At 32.3% G+C, this 23341-nt stretch overlaps 1 protein-coding gene across 2 annotated transcripts in view; it reads left to right on the plus strand.

The window, feature by feature from the left end:
• The first annotated feature begins 9368 nt into the window (after nucleotides 1-9368).
• The window catches only part of CALCRL (calcitonin receptor like receptor), a 105995-nt gene continuing 92022 nt past the window's right edge, over nucleotides 9369-23341 (plus strand). For both annotated transcript variants that reach the window (XM_082658680.1, XM_082658681.1), the window contains exon 1: nucleotides 9369-9577. The gene's annotated coding sequence lies outside the window, so the exon portion shown is untranslated. The remainder of the gene's footprint in view (nucleotides 9578-23341) is intronic.

Below are 23341 nucleotides of genomic sequence, written 5' to 3' on the forward strand. Positions count from 1 at the left end.
TTAATCTCTTTTTGTAATAATTCTTGAAAGAGCTAGCAAAATTTAGTGAAGCGTAAATTATTTCAAGTACCAAAATATTTTATTTCAATCTACAATTTATTCTAATAAGTTTTAAGCAAATTCAATTGAACCAAAATTAAGCCATTTCTGTCAACACTACTGATAATTTGCTCTTCTTCATTTATCATGAGATAATATCAGCTAAGTCAGTTATGAACCTGAGTGTCTTTGGGGTTTTAATCCATATTTAATCTGTATTTTCATAAAGAGTGTAATTCCAATTTACTGACCTCTTTTCTTAAGCTGCAGGTGCTCTCAAGTTAGAAGTCAGAAGAAACTTTCAATACTTCCTTCTTAGTCAATTTTTGGAATCAGAAAGCAAGAATTTTGACCTTCAAAAGTCAATTTTTTTTTAACGTATTCCCTATTCTCAACAGAATGTTCTACAAAATTTGTAAATCACTCTAGGGAGATTTCCAGAGAGTTTCAAAATGCAAACAGCTGTGAGCTACCTAAATGATCCATCTTGCCAAGAAGTTTCTACTCCAGAGATGAAGAAATAAACAATTACCATTTTTTTTTTACTCAAAATATCTGCCACTGTTCGATGAGAAAGTTTGTGGAATTATAAAGCTAAGTATACGTTAGGAAAAATTTTATTCAACCTTTTGCATATTCTCTTTATTTTTCTCCTTCACAAGCTACACACACATACATACCATCATTTAATTGGGAAGAAAATCTTTAAAATCCAGTAAATCCCACAGTTTCTCTTTATCTACTGGCTGCCAGTAAACTGTCAGACACAAATGAAGAATATTTTAAGTATTGTAGAAGAAAAACATAAAACACCAAATCAAATGCAATAATAAACAGCATAGGATTTGGATTCAAACCAATTTGGATTTGTACTCAATAAGCCTGACTCTTCTTTGCCTGTGAAATGATTATGAGGGTAAATGAGAGCACACATGGAAAGTATTTAGCATAGTGTTTGCTGCACCGTAAGTATCCATAAGATGATAGCTATTGATATTAAAATGTGTTGAATATTTATTATTTCCCGAAGTTTTAAAAAATAGTTTGAGCTGTAAGAATTATTCAAATAAATTAGGCAATTAAAAGTTAGAGTAGGAAATTTTAGGTAAATTTTGTTTGCTAAAGTAACAATTTCTTAAAATGAGAAATGAGATTAAGTAGTTTTACTGTTAACAAGATTAATGAAGAAAAATGTAAAAATTTTATATTTAGAATTTTAGAAATTTTTAATAATTTGTTTTTGAGATAATTGCCTAAGAGGTGCTATAAAATTTTTAATATGGAACATGGGTAAAAGGGGTAAAAAGCAGTGAATGTTTTTATTTTTATAATGAACCTATGTAAAACTCATATTAAAGTATTTAACTATATCTTATGTTTCTAAGAAATTTTAAGTTTAAAAAATGATCACCATTATTCCTTGTGTCATCCTTCCAAATATTCAGAAACTTATGCTATTATTCATATATGAGTAATATTGGAAATGTGTGCTTTGGATAGAAACCAGATTATAAATATATTTGAATAGAAAAATAGCCAAGCTAGTGGTGATGCTTTTTTTTTTTTTAAACATCTTTATTGGAGTATAATTGCTTTACAATGGTGTGTTAGTTTCTGCTGTATCACAAAGTGAATCAGCTATACGTATACATACATCCCCATATCTCCTCCCTCTTGCATTTTCCTCTCACCCTCCTTATCCCACCCCTCTAGGTGGTCACAAAGCACCGAGCTGATATCCCTGTGCTATGCAGCTGCTTCCCACTAGCTATCTATTTTATATTTGGTAGTGTATATATGCCCATGCCACTCTCTCACTTCATCCCAGCTTACCCTTCCCCCTCCCCGTGTCCTCAAGTCCATTCTCTACATCTGCGTCTGGTGATGCTTTAATGCAAACTTTCTGAACGCTGTTCTGTGTTTTCCTATATTGCTACTACTCATTATTTTCTTTTTCTCAGTGCAGAATCATCTAACTGAAACTCCAGTAGCTAATATCATTTGAATTATATTCCATACAGTTTTCTCCCAGAAATATCTGAAGTAGTTTGCCAGATTAAATACTTTACTCATAATGTCACGAAGAAGGAGGACTGGTTTGAAAACTAAACAACTTAAGTTTCAAGTTCCAGTTCTACCAATTTATCCAGTTGTGTAAACTTACTAAGATTCTATTTCCTCACCTGAAAAGTGAAAATAAAATCTTATTCAGAGTTAAAGAAAATGTCTAAAGCATACAGCATATTTCTGGAAAAACGCCAGTCATCAACAATGCTACTCTTCTTCCTCAACTTCCCCTAAAACAGAGCAGAGACCACAGAAGCACTGCTAGATATTAAGTACTTAAAGATACACTAATTAATACAACTCAAAGTTGAATCTATTTTTTATGCTTCCTTACAATTAATCCAAAAAAAGAGGGTCCTCCAACCATAGTATTTTTTTTCTGAATAGTCACAAATACCATGAAAAATGCATTTTAAGGATACCATATATAAGGGACCATGGTCGACACTGCAGACATTAACTTCCTAATAACTTTGCAGAAAGACATAGAAACATTTCTCAGGGAAAGGTTTTGTACTTGCCTACTCACGCCACCCCCACCACCCCAGTCCCACCCAGCCTCACAGAATAAAGCATAAAACTTGATTTGGAGTGCATGACCATTGCAAATAGATTAAAATACAAATTCCTTATCACAACCTACATGGCCCTACTTACTATGTCCTGATATACTCACCTGCAACTCTCTTCTTGCTCACTGATCTCCAGACTCTAGGAACAATCGAGGTGCAGCACTTGGACAGGTTTTGCTTACTTGCAGTAGTATTCCGAGTCAGCTTTGTTTTGGTTTACCACCCGTACTGAGCTGGTGCACTCACCTCCCTGTTGCTGGGAGAACTGGCTGCTAATAGTTCCCAGCTGCGTCCTTCTGCAAATTGTCCTCAGCTGATAGTAGTTACTTTCCCTAGAAGTTGTTTCCCTCTCCCAGAGCGCTTCACACAAGGACTGACTAAGAAGAAGCTATGAAAAGACAGACTCCTGTGCAGCAGGGGAGGACAAATCTGACAGGCAATTTGTACTCCAGAGCCCTAGCCTTATGCATTAGGCCAAATCCAGATTTTACCTGAGACCGCATGCTTGCTCACCTCATTCTTCTTCCAGTCCTGCTTCATTCCCTCCCTTAATGCTTTTTCCTAAAGTCTAAAGAGCACTCCTTCAGTAAATTGTGGGAACCTAAATCCTTCTCTCAATCTCTGCTTCTGGGCCCTACGGAGAACAGACTCCTTTCTAATCCATGGAATACCTCATATTTCTTGACTTTTAGGTTCCAGAGTAATTATTACCTTCAGAGAAAATGCTCTTCTGCAAGAAGTATGTCCTCCCTCCATCCTACCTTCCTATCCACTCAGTCCTGATGTGTTTCAGTCATTGAACATATTGCTTTTAAGCAATTGGAGTATTTGAGCAATATGAGTAAAAATAAGTGTATTTCCCTAAATGTCTACCTGAGGATAGAAACTAAATTCCTTGAGAGCAGGGACCATGTCCCTATTATCCAACTTTGTACTCCCAGTAACCATCCAAATGCTTGGTACATGGCAGATGATTAATTAATATGATGATCAGTTAACATCCAATGGATGGCTCTAGTTCAGAAACCTTGCTTTCTGATGATACAACTGTTTAGAAAGGTAGATTTCAGGGGGAATTAATATGCCCCCAAATACTGTCTCTCAAATATCAGCTGTATTAAGCCAGACTGGCAGGATTATAACCAATTAATCATTGATTTTTTTCCCTAACACAGAGTGGTAAAACAAATATCTTTCATGCTTGAATACAGTGAGGTCCTTGTTTATCAAATGTGAAAGACACTTTTCACTCTGTTGTGAGCTTTTGAAAATCTGATTTGTATTCCTGATCAGATATGTAGGAGTTAATCCCCTTTAACGTAGCCATAGGCTTCAGAGTTGTCCTGCTTTAGATCATTTCAAATATTTAAATGTATGTATGTTACATATATGTGATATGTACATTCATTGGAAGAAAAAAGGTGGTATGTCATTTTAATTTGTAATGTTTCACTCATGTTTTAATATTTATTTAATGATTGTTTGCCTTTGCATCTAAATACTGTATGAAGTACATATTCTTTTTGCTGTATATAAAAGGATATTTTAATTGTATAGCTACCATAAGTACATGCCCACTATAACTCTAGTCATCATGTGCATCAGATTGTTTTCTTAGAAATCTTCCCTAGTTATTGGGATTTTTATTTAAAGAAAAAAAGGACAGAATTCCATTATTATTTCACTTAAGAGAGCAACTTTGGCAATTTGAGAATGTTTAACACTAGATGGCAGGATGAGACTGTAGATACGCAACTCCTCAAAGCTAAGTATTAAAAAAAAATGATACTTTCTCAAAGGTGTTAAGAATTCTTAGGCAAATACATTGCATTATTCTTTAATATATGCATTATATATAGTTCCACACTACTTTATATTTAAAAGCTTTCACTGTGTATGATAGAGTGATGTTAAACACAAATAAATTATTGAAAAGAAAATATAAATTGCTAATAATTTTACAAGTTATATAAATATGACAATAGCTGAATAAAATAGTCTGTACTGGGAAAACATTCATACTATTTGGCATTCTTAGAACTTAATAATTAATTTTTTAAGCAAAATGTAAGATGTGGTCACTTAATCAAATGTTGCTTAGGTCAACATGCATAAACACAAAATTAAATAAACCATTTATTTTCACAATGAAGATGGATATTCAGCAAATAAGAAGCATTTCAGAATAAGTTCACAATACATATCCAGCGATGAAAAGGGCATCTTTTTCAATGCCAACTAATACTATCCTAGAAATAAGAACTATTTTAAACTCTTCTGGGAAAAGCGATTCTAGTTTCCCAGATGAATTACTCACTCTCAGTATTTATGTACCACTGGTCAGTGCAATATGGATAAGTATAGCTAGGGTGACCATATATAATTTTTCATCCAAACCAGGACACTTTTGAATATAAATATATAAACTGGAACTGCCCTAGCAAACTGGGGCACATGATCACCCTGCTTAGGGGACTTCATCCTCAGAAAGTTCATTTTGTGAGCATTTATAATTTTATTGTATTTTAAAATTAATCTTTAATTAGTCCATGACATATCTCATTTGCCAGTCTTAGCTTTTAATTCTAGCAACAGTTAGCCCTTTTGGAGGAGGAGAGGCTCAAACACTCATTAAAATCTATAAGAAAATATTGAGTTCCTTAGAAGATCCAAATCCATCAGAACTTCATAAGAATCAATGAAAAGAATAGGCAGGTTTGTAGCCAATTGTTACTGATATGTTGTTTGACTTTCTTGGGGAAACACATTATAAAATACTGAAAGAAATACTCTATATAAACTAGTAAAATAGTTTTATTTATCCATATAGGGACCTGATGTCATGGTACTCACTTCAAATTTAAAGTTTTCTGTTCTTTTCAAATTTGTATTTATAGTAAATATTTTAAAAACAACATCAAGATCTCCTTGAAATGATAAATTATGTGTAAAATTAGAGTGAAATCAGCCCTTTGGTTTTAATAATGGAAAATAGCATATTCACTTTCAATGGCTCAGCCATCAGATCTGGGTCCTTCTACTAAATGCAATTCATTTAGTAATAAAATAACTTTAAATATGTTAAGCAATTTAAGTAAAATAATAGAAGGTCAGGTCGACTTCCTTACTAGGATTTTTTTGATTTAAAGATTATAAAAATTGTGTTTCTCCCCAAATTATTGGTTCATTTTAAACAATGCATGGTATACATAATTTTGTTGATGCATACATTTTCTGAGTATAAGTAATGACTTTCCAACAGTTGAGAACACAGAGGAATTATTAATTCACAATAATACCTGAAAAACTTCATAGAAATAATTTTTAAAGTTCTTTCTTGCACTCTCACGAAGGACAGTCTGTTCATAATATGTTTCATTTAAAAGTGTTTTGTTTTGTTTTGTTTTGTTTTGTTTTGTTTGTGGCAGAACTATGCTCCAAGGCAGTAGCCACACGAATTCAAAATAAGTGGTCAGTTCAACCCAAACCACATTTTTGGTCTAATTTGACTACGTTAGTCAAATAATATAAACAGTAATCCAGATATTTTGAGATAATCTCCTCCTGAGTGTTAGTCAAAGTGCATTTCACATGGTAATTGGTACTCATTACTGGTAGACTACGGCTCTCATGTGCCTTAGATGGGACCACAAATGTAGGCACAAATCTGTGTCTAGGATTCTGAAATGGGCAAGCATGACTAATTATTATCATATATTTCATTCTGCATTGTACATCATTCCTGAGTTCTATAGAAAACCTTATTGACAGCGTCCTGCATGGTTACATCTAGACTCTGCGTTTGCAACATTAGTTGTTAATTGCAGAGAATTTGGCACTTGATTCCTCATGTGCTCGTCAATCTATGCTGTATAAACTAGATAACAGAATACATCCTATTTTTTTCTTAATTCCCCAACACAGCTAGTACAGTGTCGAGCTCAAAATATAGGTTTGATCACTTATTAAATGATTGCAAGTGTCTTTAATCATCTGTTCTGGAAAAAAATTATTTTATAAATAAAATACATAAGGCTAAATTAATATATTGATTAATGCCTCACTGGTTAAGAATCACCTCAATGATTATTGAAATGCTTTCACTTTGTTCTACTGCATTTTTTCCAAATATCTGTTGTCATGTTTCAGTGTTGAGATCCATCTTTTCACCTGTCCCTTCATAACCAGAGTGGCTCCCTGAAAGTCCTCATGCCATTTATTTCATCTGGAGTTTATAAAATGGCAATTTAGAATCTGATTAGTGGGATGCAGTTTGCCTGTTATTTCTAAATAAGGCTTTTAAATGATAAGTAATAAAAATTATCCAAGGGACTTCATGGAGTATAAACATGTGCCTGAACAATAATTTAAATATAAATACTATAGCCTCTATTAGCCTTCCCATTTAGTGTAGTATTAGTAAAGGAGAAAGAGGATGTATAGTAGAGGAGAAACAGGGTTGGTTTCAGATTCTTAGGACATAAGTCCAAAGCATAGATTTTTTTATTCCCTAGACTTTACTAGTGTTGGGCAAATGAAATCAATGACTCTTGAAGAAAAAATATTAGTACTTTTGCAAACTTATTGGCAAAAGTTTTAGTTTTTTATAACTTAAATTCAAAAGCTATATTTTGATCTCTTACTAGGAGTCAGATGATATACCAAGCATGAGAGATCAGAAGACATGGACAGTAAACATTCAGGCACATATTAAAGTCTAGTATTTGATTCTGCTCTGAATTTTAAGATGGGAACAGCAACACGTAAAATGTTTTGTCAAAGGTCACACTAGAAAGTATCAGAACCAGGACTGGAATCTCATGTCTCTTGGTCCAATCCCAGTGCTTTGTATTAGTGGTTCCCTTAGTGTATTCACTCTGCAGCAGAATTCAGTAAAGTTTTCACCTGGCAATATCCATGTCAGTATTCTGATTAAAGAGCCACTGTTTGTGGAGTTGGTCATAATCTGCAACATTGACTTTTCTTCTCATGGGCTGAAAGAAATAACTCCAAATGAAGTACATCTCAGCAGCCTCCCAAAGCAAAGCAAAACCTAGTCCTAACTGGAAATGACAATATTCTGTAAACTTGCAACCTATGGTTATTTTCTATTTCTCAATAACCAAATAGGTATAAGTTAGTTTCTTACAAGCTTTATAACTATAATTTGATAGAGATTAGTATGTATCCAATTTTTATATGTATTTATTTTTATCAACCTTGATCCTCTTGATCTTAAGATCAATAATTGTGTAATAAGTTTCTTCCAAGTAATAAAAGTGTCAGCAGGAACATACTGTTTAAAATACGTGAATTCTCTTTAATTTATGTTGCCTGGTCCTCCTTTGTTATTCTACAAGGAATATGAGAATCTCATTTTGTTCTGGAATTGCAGTAACACACCAATATCTCATTTCCTCTGATTTCAGATTTACTAAGAATTGAGTAATCATCATCATATCATATGTATTTCTAAATGTTACCTAATTTGTTGACTGAAAGTGTTAAAAATATATGGATTTTAGATATTCTTTGATACATCTCTTCTAGTTTACAGATAGAAAATTGATGCCCAGATAAGTGACTTTTAGTGCTGTTTAGATTTCAGAAATTATTATTGTTGTTGTATCTCACACATACACCATATTTTCAAAAAAAAAGTTCATTTCAAATTTAAAACTTTCTCCCCTGATAACTTCCAATGATTTATTAAACACATTTAGAATAAATTTATGTTTTGAGGCAAAACTTTTTCTAAAACATTAAAGTATGTTACATATTTTACCTTGTTTCATAATTTAAGTCTACAAATTATTGGCATTTTTGTTAAGGCTATTTTGAGGTATAAGTGTAGTGGTATTAATTACTCTTTTATTTCATAGGTGATAACAAGTCAAATATTTTTAAATATGTGCAATTATTTTAAATGTATAAACACGTTCTCAAAAGGTTATTTTCTCTAAGATATATATTTATATATAATGAAAAATAATTATGTATGTATATGTATACACACACAACACATACACACACAATGGTTTTGGTTATGACACATACACACATATCTATGTCATGAACAAAATAAAAAAAATGTTCAAAAACCTACAGGATAGAGTTTCATCATTTAATTGTGGAAAACTGATCAGGGAATAGCTCTGATTATCAGAGATCCAAATTAACAAGAGTTAGATCACAGAACTAATTATGAGGGAAAAATAGTTATTAGTTTTCTGTGTTCCTTTATGAAGAAAGACATGTTAGATTAAAAAATTCCCTTGATGCTTTGTAAAGTGTAATTCAACACACACACACACACACACACACACACACACACGCACACACTTCCTAATTCCTTTAATTCTTTGAGCAGAATACTATGTTCAGATTTCCTTCAAATCATAGGCATCTCTGTTTGACAAGTTCTAACAGAACTCAGTCAAGGTGAAATACAGCCAGCTTTTGCTGCTAACAATGTATTCATACAGCATATGATCTCTGTCTGTTCAGGCTGCTTCTTGCTCTTGTCTCAGAATAAAAAAGGAGTGCTGCTTTCCTGGGGTATGCCATTTGAGAAAGAAAGTAACCTAACACTAACTGCAGGCGGGGTCAGAGTGATGTAACAGGAAGCTCTGATGTTTCCCTTCTGCTGCTGAGCACATACAATGTGACAACCCTTCCAATCTACTCAGAACAACCCTCTCTCTCCAGCAGAGAGTGTCACCTCCTGCTTTAGATCATCAAGCTCTGCTAACTGGACCTCACCCTGCCTGCAGGGTTACACTGCAAAGCTTTCACCCTTCCGCACCTTGTCTGGGGGTACATTTCTTCTGCGGAATCTCAGAAAATCAAATTCCATCCTAAGAATATTTCACCAAGAATTTCCTTAGGAGCTGTGCTGGGTAAGTGCATTATTCAAAATAAATATATTTATTCGGAGTCGTATTCTCATGTAGTTTGACAATGTTTCTACTATAGAATTTAGTTAGTGACATTGAAATTATGTTGAAACAATTCTCATTTATTTCACATGTTAGAAAAATGAGAGTATATCTCCCCAAGATGTACACAATACCTATTACTACTAGATAATATTATGTACAGTGATATTCTAGAAAAATAAATTTGGGAAGTGATAAAACATCTAAATGGATTAAAAGGCATACTTTTGAACAAATATCTTAATCAGGGAACAATGCTTTTTAAAATTAGCTCTACTATTAGCTAAGCTTAAATTTTGACAGCTGGAAAACATTTTTCCCCCAGGAAGAGTCTTTAAACTTTCCATATAATCAGTATTCTAAAAAGGGGGTGAAAGAATAACTACTTATGGGGGTCTCGGAGTCTCACTCTGTAGTTGAACACGATGGAGAATTAAAAGAAAAGGAATCACTTTGGATTTATTATATTTGTCTTCTATTTGCCACTCACGCCTATTTACACATACATCTCTAACTATTGAACTAATGGAATTTTCATTGTTCGCTGTTGCCAGATGTGTCTAAGTCTCTCTTTTACTAACTCTGAACTGTTTCCGCTGTATTGGATCATGGGGTGGGCAACAAAGGAAAAAAACAACTAGGGTTGAGAAAATGTTGATATTTCTATATTAACTCTAATTTCAAAGCTCTTAAGCTAATAGAATGTGTTACTTCCATTTGTCTGGTATCCCTCTGCAAACTTTTTCGAGGAGGGTGTGATACTGAGATAACCGTGGGTAAAGAAAAGTAACAAAATATTTCCCAAATAGATATATCAGATAATTAAACAGGGAAATTAAAGTGTGTATTAAAAAAAGAACTTCCAGGATAAAACTTACTGAAATGTTGAGATGAATCATCTGTTAATGCTTCTTTCAACAGTACAGACCGTCCTGGACAATTTAAGAAACTAGTATCTACTTAATAAGTTGTTGGTATAGAGACATGACAAATTTGTTGCTAAGAAAAATTAGATGTCAGATTTGGGTTCAAATTATATTAATTGACATAATTTTAATATATTTTCTTACCTAAGTGAAATTATAATCTGCAAAATATCCTTCAGTGGAGAAATCCTGTACTTAATCACCCATAATCTGGCACATTAACGGTGGACTACCAACACATTCTGAGTAATTCCTTCATAATTTTCTACTCAGTTTTCCCACAAATTTCTCCAAATAATGGAAAGTTCAATTAAGTCTTATTTTTGTGATTCTTTAAAAATATTATGGCTGGTTTCCTATCTCCTGTCATTCATTAATTGTACTGAGTTCCCTGACACATTTGTGGAAATGGATAGTGTTTTTAGAATGTGACTTTGTAAATAGCCATTAGATAATTAGGGGAAGAAATGGAAAGAACACACTAAATGCCTAACCCAATGCCATGGGTTAGTAACAAAAATTAAAATAACACTGTTTTTAATTTAGATTATTTTCTTACAAGGAGGTATTACATTAATATTATATTTTATAATAAGGAACTCCCTCAAATTCTCTAATCTTTATTTAATTGCTAGCCAAAACCCCATAATTTTCTTTAAATTATTAAAATAATTTAATTTATTTTTTGTAACTATTCTTATAGTATGGTTTATAATCTTTATTTTCAAAAAATACTGTGGAAAAACACTAGGCAACGAATATTGAGGGTCATTTGGCAAAGGTTTATTATTTGAGAAAATAATTGAAAGTTGGAAATAAGAATTCATATTATTAAATTCTACAGTTTGCTTTCTTTAATGGTAAGAGAATATCAGAGCATCAATGCATGCTTTCGGCCATTAAGAATTAATTTACTTTTCTGGATGATATTACCCTGTAGGATCATAAAATCAATACACAGAATCTAATTACAGTTCTAAATATGTAAGATAAAAATACAGAATTGAGAAATCACATGGGTAATGTGAGCAAAACTATGTTCTACCTGCAATATTTAGATATCTTTAAGAATATGCTTTTGGTTATTGCTACAAGTTCTTTTTTCCCCAGTATATCTTGGCATATGCCAAAATATTATTTTGTTAGTTAAAATATGTAAATTTTTAGAATATATAAGAGTATTCATTCACTTTGAAAAAAATGAATAACAAAAACTTAAATAGAAATTAGAACTGGGTCTGTAATTTTAAAAACTATGTTAAATGAATGGCCAAGGTATATGTACTTTACTCATTGGTGATGCCTAGGACATACTGAAGTTTAAATGGAGTCAACACCCTAGTATACTGTGAGAACTTTCACATTAACCTGTACATATTTTATCATTATTTTATGCATAACAGATATTTACTTCAGTAAAAAATTCAAAATAATATTAAGACAAAAGTTTACCTTATAAGCTTTATGTTAATGTGGAAAAATTCTTTGATAAATACAAAAAAACTAATCAGAATTCAGTTTATAGTATTATTACATATTTCTAATTTAGATATTTGTAACCATTATAACAATATTTTGTTTTCAACCTTTAGTTCCATGGTTAAAATTTGATAGTTACTTAATTTTTAAGAATTGCCTTAGAGACTGCTATAGAACAATTAAAATAAACTTTTTAAAGATCTAAATATGCATTCACTAAACAAAACTTATTTCATACTCTATGTATGACTTTGAACACAGCTTGAAAAAATAATTGTTTTTAGGGATACCATGATAATGGTGTCAACATTTCAGAAAACAAATATATTTAAAGGACATTATTTGAGTCTTTGGTTTTATTCCTTATCTTTATTTAGGATTCAGAGAAGCTCTTAAACCATAAACATAAGATACATCATTGCAACAGTGTTAAAGACGACACTCAAAGAGTGTAGTATCTCTTAGTTCTTGACTTGTAGTGTCTCTTAGTTCTTGACTTAGACTATCAGAGAATATACGTAAGATGGAAAATCAGTACACACCTATTTAAAAGATTTGTCTGTGTCTGGTTTTGAAGTTCATGGATGCACTATATAAATGTTTATAATTTCTTAGGAAATCTCTCTTTTTCTACCAAAGTACTATTACCATGCTGCACTATTAAATTTAAGAAATTCTCTCATTTAATATCAGAAAATGTTCTGATGCAATTAGGTGGAAAACAAATACTTAACCAGAAACACAAGGTCTATATGCTAACCAGATATCTCGATCATTTTCCCATTTATTCACATGGACAATCATACCTGCCCAAATTCTTTCATCAATAGTAGTTATGCAACTCAAAGTAACTGGATAGTTTTCACACCTTAATTTTAGTTTACCTACTTATAAGTTGGTTTATAATTTTGAAGGTATACAGCCTTAATTAGTGTAAAATTGAAAAAATAATATAGAATACATTTAATTGTAAACTTTGGAATATAAATATTGAACTAGTGTGATTTAAGAAAAAAGAGCATATGATTAGATATATGATAATTAAATCACCAAAACCCATTTAAATAATAGGAAATATATTTTATACATCCTATTGCCATTCCCATTTAAATAATTTAAACTTTTTGTCCTCAATAAATCCAGATTATTATTTTCTCATGTCTAATTTGGATTATAATATTGTTCATTAAATCAGATTAGATCAAATAATCTGTATTTTTCCATATTTGAGTAAACTTAAAATCAAGTTAGTTTTTTAATTTAACGTTATTTACAAAAAAATGAAGAAATGGATTTTAAAGATCCAATAAAAGGCTTCTTAATGTTAAAAAATAAAATGGAATCACTGGCTGTGAACTGAGTTAGAGTCTATGTTTATTAGGTTACCAGAATTATTATCAGATGATAAGTTGCAAATACTTTCCTAGAACATGTTTCTTCCTCTTTTTCCTTTAAATTAGTTTACTTAAAAGAAACAGTATTATACAAAACAAACACAACATATTGTCGTTTGCAAAAATGGTCAAAAGAGTTTATTTACTTTTACACATAAAACAAGTTTTAATCTTTTTCTTCCTTCCTGGTTTAATTAAATGCATCATATGCTTCCTACCTTACTACCAATTAAAAGATCAAAAACTCAGCTCGACCCAATATAAATCTAAATAAACAATTAACCAAACCAACCCTGTGGTATTGAGGCTATTGCTTTATACTTTATTGAAGTTGTTGGATGGAGCCCAATTTTTAGTGAAATCTTACTCCTTTTAACATGGAACATATTTTTTAGATAAAAAATGTTAATATGGCATAAACTTTTGTATAAATCTGTCATTATTTCTCTATTTAGGTTTAGGTTAACCTGAACTCAATTGTGCTTCTCATAAAACCATAGTGACTTGTGAGCATGTCATTTGGTATATTAAATAGCAGTGATATAGTGAAATAGCGGCTAGCTGGTTTACAAGGTGCCCCTCTCCTTCCAGCTTAGTCAGCTGGGAGGTCATTAGCATATTCATGAACACATAAGCTTGGTTTTATCAATCAAAACTAAGATAAATTTGTCTTATATCCAAGCACTGATTTCATACATTTTACAAACGAGCATTATTTTGAACCCATAACCATTAGTTAACCTGACACCAATTATTATGCAGATATTTGTGCATGAACCTCAATTTTGCTTCCCTTCCAAGGATAACTTGAAGGGAAAATTGGAACTTCAGTAAGTACTAGAGAAGAATAAGTAATGTTATAGCAGAAAATAAGGAGGATTAAAACTGTGGGAAAAGAATGTCATCAATACAAAACTGTTGGTTTTTTTTCGTAATTCTGTTATTTTCAAATGTGAGGCAAAATAGGAGACTTGTTTTTCCTTAAATAATGCAGATCTAATATCAGGGTAACATGCTTAAGTATTTTATTAATCAATTTACATATGTCTTCTTTAAAAATCTATTTTCAATGAAATTTTTTTGGTTTTAAATCTTTTTTTTTAGGACATGCCCCTATACTTTATTAGCTAAGGCAAAAAATATAACTTATGGATTTGTGTTTTAGAAATTTAGATATAGTTGTTGTTTGAAGCAATTCCCTGGAATGGAGTACATTTTAGACATCAATCATATCACATTTAGTAAGGATATTGCTACATTTTAAATGTGTTAAACACAATTTCGTTAAACTCCCAGTTAACTAACTAAAATATCTTGGAATTGTCAGGTTTACTTGGGTAAATATATTTATTGTCAGCTTTGCTTTTTGGTCCTTGACATTATTAGATAAGGATGAATTATTGGATGAAGGATGCATTATTGGATGCATCTATCTTAATATCCCTGAGGGACAGAAACTTTTTTTTTTTTTTTTTTCTGCCTCAAACAGTAGAGTCTGCCTTCCCTGCTGCAGCATTCCCACCAGAAGTCAGCATGGGTGAATTTGTCCACACTGCACTCATACAAGAGAACCCCCTTTTAAAGGGTGGCTTGCTGCTCCTGATTTAGCTAATTTCTTTAAGGGTTTGCCATGTGCTATGGACATTATTAATTACTCATGTATAAACCCATTTAATCTTCCCCAAAGCCCTAGCAAATATTATTATCTTTGTTTGCAGGTAAGAAACTCCAAAACCAAGGCACAGAACTCCTAAGTAATGTGCCAAAGTTCATATGGTTATCAAGTGGCAAAACCAGAACTTAAATTCTGACTCATGCTCTGAACCACTCTTCTTCCCTTTCCAATTGGTGGCTGGTATCTCATCATTCCTATTGCAAAGGGATGCTGTTCCTGGAACCTTAAGTTAAGTATAGAATGAACTGAAATTCTTTTGAAACAGTGATAGAGTAAATAATCTTGGGTTTCCTGGTTAGTCCATAAGTTTAATTTTTAAGTAGATTTTTATTTCCCACTGCTTTCTTATCAATTGCAAATAAAATGAAAAGAAAAAAATTACAATACCACAGCTGAAATATGAGCTGTGCATATGAAATATGAGAAGTGCAGCTTAATGGACTTTGGCTTCAGGTCATTCACATATGAACCCAAACTTCACCACTTCTTAGTTCCCCTTTCTCTTCTGTAAAATGGAAGTGATTAATCACATTGCTTTATAAGGTTTTGTGAGGAATCCAAGAAACAATACATTGAAAATGTTTAGCACAGCACTTGGCACGTAGTAGGTATTCAACACATTTTAGTGCTCATCATAAATCTTTTGTGAACAAGACTGAGGACATAACTTGTCTCTATGCAAAAGCTCATTCCAAACAATAAACATACAGACAATTAGAATACAACTTCTTCACAGGACAGGGAGAGTGAACAAGTGTGATTTGTAATCAGTTTTTAGACTGATCACACTTTGCCATCATCATATAATATGTGCCAGACCTAATAAAACTGACATTGTTAATCACCATTTCTACAGAGCTTGAGCACCTAAAAAGTATCTTCAAGCTAAGAATTATAAAGGTATATTATACAGAAATTATTGTTTCTTTCTTTCTTTTACACATGATGCCCAATGAAGTACATGGTGTTCCCGAAGTCAAATGATATCATTGATAAAGCTCTGATTTTAACGTACATCTACCATGACTCTGAATCCTAACTATTTTGTTGCACTATTATATATTATCTATTATTAGATCTCTTATTGCTAACATTGCACAAAGTTGAATAAGCATAATGATCCACCAGATTTAAACTCAATTTCTTCTAACATAAGATAATAAAAGTAAGTTTATTTATGTTATGTGGATTTTGTGGAATATGGTACATTAGAGATAAATTTAGATGTTTGTCAAGAAATTTTTAGTTTTTACTACTTATAGCAGCTGTAGAAACTCAAAATTTAAAGGACATTTAGAATGATCAAATTAAACTTCATTTGTAGGGCTCCAAGTTTTTGGTGGTTATTTTCTTTTTGTAAAAATGTCTTTATTACAGGGCCTTCTTACTACTGCCTAATGGTAGACACTTATATTTTCTTATGTATTATATTTCAGAAATAGGATGAAAGAGTACTTGTGCAATAGGACAGTGAACATTCATTTAAGTTTTGGTTTAAGATAATTTATTCTAAAAATCTGTTTTTGAATATTTTATGAATTACGGTCCATATTGAGAATATAATGAAAACTACAAATTCTTTCTCCAGTACAAAACCAACTACATTCATAGGGACTCACATTTTGCATACAGTTGCATGAGTTTCATGGGATCTCCCTTTTTGATGGATCCATTAAGAGTTTTTGGATCTCATTTATGAAACTTGCTAATTAATTCAAACGACAATTTTTCTTCTGAATGAAGTAAATTATATGTATATATTTTTCAGTTACTTCAGATACTTTTATAAGTACCTATGAACTCAAAAAATAGACATGAATATCAGAAACAAATGGTTTTTAAGATTATCTCCATCAACTAGAGGGCAATACTGCAGGGCTCTAGGAAAAAACTACACAGTAGGTAGAATCCGCAATTGGTAATTTTCTATCTCCTCTCTGTACCCTTCTCCATTCACAATGTTTCTATACCTACACCTACACCTTTGGACTCTCCTCCAAACCAAATACTCAGCAGCTTCGTTCTGGCCTCAGATAGTCAAGAGTAGCATGGAAAAAAATCTTGAAGAAAAATTCTTTCTTTATTGGGAAACCTCAGTGTTTAATCTTAAAGCTTTCCACCGATTGGAAGAGGCCCACACACATTATCAAGGGTCATCTCCTTTATTTAAAGTGTCTGATGGTAGATGTCAGTCACATCTACAAAATATCTTCACAGCAGCATCTAGACTACTGTTTGATCAAACAACTGGGCACCATAGCCTAGCCAAGTTAGAACATAAATTAACCATCATACTAGTTTGGGGAATTCATCCATATTTACTCTTTTTTCTCCAAAATTATTTAGATTTTTAGATTTGGGAAATTCTTCAAAAATTCCTTCTGGAATGATAACTGGAACTGTAGTGAATTCACTAGTTAAATTGACAAGAACTGAGACCTTAATGTTGTCATCCAACCATGAGCATGGTTCATATTCTCTAGTTACTCAGGACTTTTTTTAGGGGGTTGGTAGGGCAGTCTGATATGGGCTTAAATGTATGTTAAAGGTATATTTAAAAGAAATATAATATATGTTATAACATAAAAATACATTATGAATGGGGGAGGGTAAAGAGAAATGATATAAGGTTTCCACTTTTTTTAAAAAAGATAACATACACACAGGATCTTCCAGATTCGCTCTTCCTCTTATCAAGTTAAAATATGTTCTCATTGCAATATATTTTATATGGGGAAATTTCTGTTCACACCAGAATTTAATCTTGTCAGAGAACAGTTGTAGTTTAACCCAGTGACTATGTCATCGTTGATATTAGGGGTGCTACGGTTAAACAGCCTGATCTTCAGTTTAGAAAGCACTCACAATGTGCCAGCCTCTATGTTAGATGTTAAAGGTAAGACCCCGGGTCTGGACAACATCAGCTCCACCTCAGTGCAGTGTAAGACAGTGCTGATTAACTCTTAAGCTATACTGCTGGCTGCCACTCTATTTTTCATTTTGTTGCAAGATCAGGACTGAATGCCTTAACTAGGGTGTTTCTAAAATGACAAAACCTGATAAATCAGATACTTTCTGCATATATTTATTATATTTAAGAAACCTTGGATTATAGATTAAAAGTAGAAAAAAAACTGAAATAAAGAATAATATAATGGATTCTACTTAGCTCACAATTGTATGTGCTTTGATATTCTGAAATATCTTCTTTTCAACTGCTTCTGATATAACTTTGACATTTTAAATTTTAACAGAAAGATTTCCTTGCATCTAAATCCACCACAAATGTCATGGTCATGTAGCAGAAATTGTTCATTTTTTAGACAAAAAGAATGTGGTTAAAGAAAGTGATATCATTAAGAATAAAGTTTGAAGAATGTTTGGTTTCATTAATTTGAACAGGAAGGTCTTCAAATGAGATATGAGCAAGTTTTAAGGTCTAGAGCAAACTGAGAGGGATGTAATCCATAAATGATTTTCCTAAATATTGTTTAATATTTTAATTAATTGAATTCTTCACATGAATTAACTTCCTTAATTATACACTTTCCAAAAGGATTTCCTGTACTGTGCTCCATGTTATCAGTTCAAAAATTATTAGAAGACTTACCAAGTCTTTTGATCATAAAATTAATATATGTCCATATTTAATGAACCAGATTCCAGCCTACTTCCTTCAAAATAAATATACCAAAATCAAAGAATTTATGTTAGAGTTTTTGTATAACTCAAACATCTTTCAGGGCTACCCTGGTGGCGCAGTGGTTGAGAATCTGCCTGCTAATGCAGGGGACACGGGTTCGAGCCCTGGTCTGGGAAGATCCCACGTGCCGCGGAGCAACTAGGCCCGTGAGCCACAACTACTGAGCCTGCGTGTCTGGAGCCTGTGCTCCGCAACAAGAGACGCCACGATAGTGAGAGGCCTGCACACCGCGATGAAGAGTGACCCCCGCTTGCCACAACTAGAGAAAGCCCTCGCACAGAAATGAAGACCCAACACAGCCAAAAGTAAATAAATAAAATACAAAAGTAACTGTACCATTTAAAAAAAAAAAAAAGGAATCTTTAAAAAAGAAAAAATCCTTCAAAAATCCACTAATTGTGTGTTTCAGATTAACTCTGAAAGCTCACAGTTCACTGAGTTCGTAACTGTCACAACTCTAGTACCATAAGACACTATATATTTAAGGCTACATATTCTCAACTTTCTCAGTTATAGTACCATACATACCATAAAAGACTACATGTTAAAAACTTTTAATGTTACATGTAGTTTCTGAAGCTAGAAGCTAGAATAAGCTAAATAAATCTAGTCAATGGGATCCTAACTTAGAAATAGGAGACTCCAGCTCAGTGTGTCTTCAGAGGGTTTCATTAAGTGTAACTATGATGTAGGTCTTGACATAGCGTGTGCTCTAAAAAAAAAGTTAGATTTTTACACTGAGACAACACTCTGCTCCTAATTACTCAAAATCATTTAGACTTCAAGGATTGTCCTACATCTTGGTCTATGTTTTTCTTCTACACATAACTGCATAATTTCATTATCACGAAAGGGAAGCAGTCTGTAAATACAACGTGTAAGCTTTTCTATCTGGAGAGCTATCACAGTATATCAATTCCAATTTGACTAACTCCTTGGAATTAAATTTGTAGTAAACAAAGATCAGGGAATTCCCTGGCGGTCCAGTGGTTAGGACTCGCGCTTTCACTGCCGTGGGCCCAGATTCAATCCCTGGTCAGGGAACTAAGATCCTGCAAACTGCATGGCGTGGCCAATAAATGATAAATATATAAATAAAACAGATCATTGTGTATCATATTACTTTACTAATACAAAATTATAATAGAAATTAGTGAAGGAATACTTACTTGAATGAATTGAGTAACTTTCTAAGTTTATTATGTCTTCTTTACTCTTAATCACATATGCATCATTATAGCACCTGAATATGAAAAAAAATGCTAATCGTTCTTATTTGTGGGTGTGTAGTTCCTGGATTCCAGATTTTAGTAGCTCTTCTTTCTTTTGTTGAGTCCTTCACCTCCAGACAAGTTTACTTCTTGCTAGTACTTCTGATATCAATTGGCATAAATTTAAGGGAAGGTCAACACATTATCTAAGAAGGGATTAAAACTTATCTGAGTCTCTTTTAATGAGCATAGAATGCTTTTCTCCCAGATATCCATATGCCTAGGTCCCTCTCCTCCCTGTAGTCTTTGCTCAAGTAAAAAGTTTTCTATGGGGCCTAAACTAATCACTATTTAAGATAAACCTACACCTATACCACCACAACCCTATTGTTCATCTTTAGCTATTTTAGCATGTTCTTGCTTTTTCCTATAACACCAATCACCTTGCAACAAACCATCCACTATAATTTACATATTTTCTGTTTTTATTTATTTTCTGTCCATGCAACTAACATGTAAGCTCTACAAGTACAAGCACTTCTATTTTTTTTTTTTACTAATATATCCTAAGCACCTAAATAAGTGCCTGCACTAGTAGGTGCTAAAGATTGCTTAATAAATGATTAAATGAATGAATATGTTTCTTTCTACCAGTCTCCACAGAAAACTAGTAACTCTGTGATTTTGTATGCAGTACACAGTAGATGTCAGAGCTGAAATTTTGAAGGTGTTAGAATCACTACACATTGCCAAAGAGAAAATATTCAGAAGCTAATTAGCATTTCATTATTCTTAGGTCAACCTAATATTTACCCCTTCACTGTCTTTGTAAAGGAAAATAAATTAATAAAGATGCTTTCGGTAATGTATTTAGTGTTCAGGTTTCACTGAATTCCAAAGCATGACCTTTCAAACTGGGGTAAATGAGAAGGCTGGTCAGTGTTTTAACACAAATTGTTGAAGCATTTCCCCAAATGGCCAAACAATGGCTGAAATTGGCAGAATTTCTTGTTGAAACTGGCAGACTTGCCCACTGTTGCCTCCCAACAAAAGTCTTCCTCCATTAATTGTTGCCTTTTTGGACAATAGCACTAAAAAGTCTATAGAAGGAGAAAAAAACTCTTAGCAGTGAAATTGAAAGAAAGTAAATCAGTCTTTTAATAAAGCATATAGGGTAGAATACAACTCCTGTTTAATTGACAAAAAATTATACCTCTGTTTGATAAGTGAAGAGTTACATATTTGTAAATCTATAATTTATCAAGCTTTTAAGTGTTGATTTATAAATATTTAAAGATAATTTTAAAGTGTGCCAACTGTCAATGCCCTTTCATCATTGTATAGCTTTGAAAGTTTTCTAAACTTAAAGCCAAAGGACTATTTTATAAATTAAAATACATACTTGTCATTAAATAAAATCATGATTTGCTTGAAAGCCTAATGATGAATTTTCACAAAATGTATCTTTTAATTGACACAACTCATAAGTTATAACAATACTTTTCTAATTAAGATTCTCCATGTGTTTGAGACACATAGAGCTAACTTTATTTTCTTTTAAAACAGGTGTTAGTCATTCATTCACCTAGAAATATCACTGTTGAGGTTTTTTTTCTTCTGAGTCTAGAATGTATATCATTCAGGGAAATAATAATATTCCTTTGAGAAAAAGACTGATTCTCAACATATGTCCATAGTATTCAGAAAAAAAATATGTGTATAAAATATGTCAAGGTTGTAACTTTACTGTCCTTCGGTATATTATCTAATATGACTGGATTTTAAACCACAAGCAACAAACTAGCTTGGATTAAACAACGCTCTGTCCTCAATGAAGTATTGTTCAAAACATAAAAGTAAGTTGTGAAATAGCTTCTTCTTTAAGTCTTCTTGAACTTTCTGACTTTATGTGGTATTACTGAATGGTAAACTTATAATAAAGTTACTATTACAAAACATAAATGATAATAATACCCTAAAAAATTGTATTTGTTTTAAGAATTATTCTACATTCAATTAATTTCTGGTATGTTTATATATAACATGACAATCCAATAATCTACATTTTCTTTGTCCCAAGTAGCTTAAAAACAACAACAATAATAAAATAAAGCTGAAATCAACAATAACTTAAAAGACCAAAATGTGACAATTTCTAATCTAGAAGGGCTTGATGAAATGGTGGAAAGGGCACTTAAAATACGCTTTACATATTAATAGAATAATAATGAATTTTCAATTCAAGAAATTGGAGCGCAAAAATAACTAATTTCTCACAGTGAGCAGAGACACTTCACACTTTCTCAAGCTAGAATCAGTCCCTACAATGAAAAACGGGTGCTCCCAGTAGTCCTGTTCAGAAAAAGGCAATGCCAAAACATTTGTTTACTCTCATCTAGATTCAGCAGAGGTACCATGTATTCTTGAGAGCCTTTTCTAATAGAGTGTTACTTGCAGGATGAAAAAGCTCTTTTGAAGACTGAATAATTGTCTAATACTAAATTAAGTCTAACAAAATTGCTGTCAAAAAAGTTTCACTAATTATTATAATTGACTCTTCATTGCACATTGGATTTAAGGGTATAGAACAAAATTCATTATCATTTTTAGTAGTTCTTCAGCTCTTATATACTGGATCTCCTTGACTCTGTTAAAGTGTCTCTATTCTAGAGGAATAGCTTGCTAGCCTATAGCATGGAATATAACCATAAATCAATTCTGTAATCCATGATGTTGTCCACAAACATTACTAGCAATTCTCTGATTAGTTCTATTTTAACTAATTCCTCTTACTTACTAGGTCCTCACCTCATTTGTTTCTAAAGGAGTGGATGTGCTCTCCTTGTTTACATGGATCTTATTTTTTAATTGCATATTTTTAAACATATAATTTAAAAACTATACAAATCCTAAACTTTTCTGCCTTGAAGTAAAACCATGTCAGGGCCGGTGACAGTGTCTGTCAAGGTGAAAGGTTTAGAGATTCAACCAGAAGTTGATGAAACTGGAAATGAAAGGAACAAGATTAGGGAGTTAGAGACTAATCAGGAGAACAGAGAACAGGAAAGATTCAGAAAAATTCTCATTCAGAGACCAAATATATATGACTGTAATAATGTAATTAACTTAGTAATTATTGTTTACTGAGTCAAAAAACTGATATAAAGCCACAGTGAGGGATGGGATTGTAAGTAAAATAAACCAGAAAAATAAAAGGGAGTGAATAGAATAAAGAGAGGAAAAGAGGGAGAAGATAAAAGGAGAAGCTATAAGAGAAGATAAATTGGTTCAATAAGACATAGTGTTTGCCAGAAAGGTTAGGAAATAAAAATCCAGC

Source organism: Grampus griseus, assembly GCF_964374135.1.
Source record: "Grampus griseus genome assembly, chromosome: 7".
Lineage (NCBI taxonomy): Eukaryota > Metazoa > Chordata > Mammalia > Artiodactyla > Delphinidae > Grampus > Grampus griseus.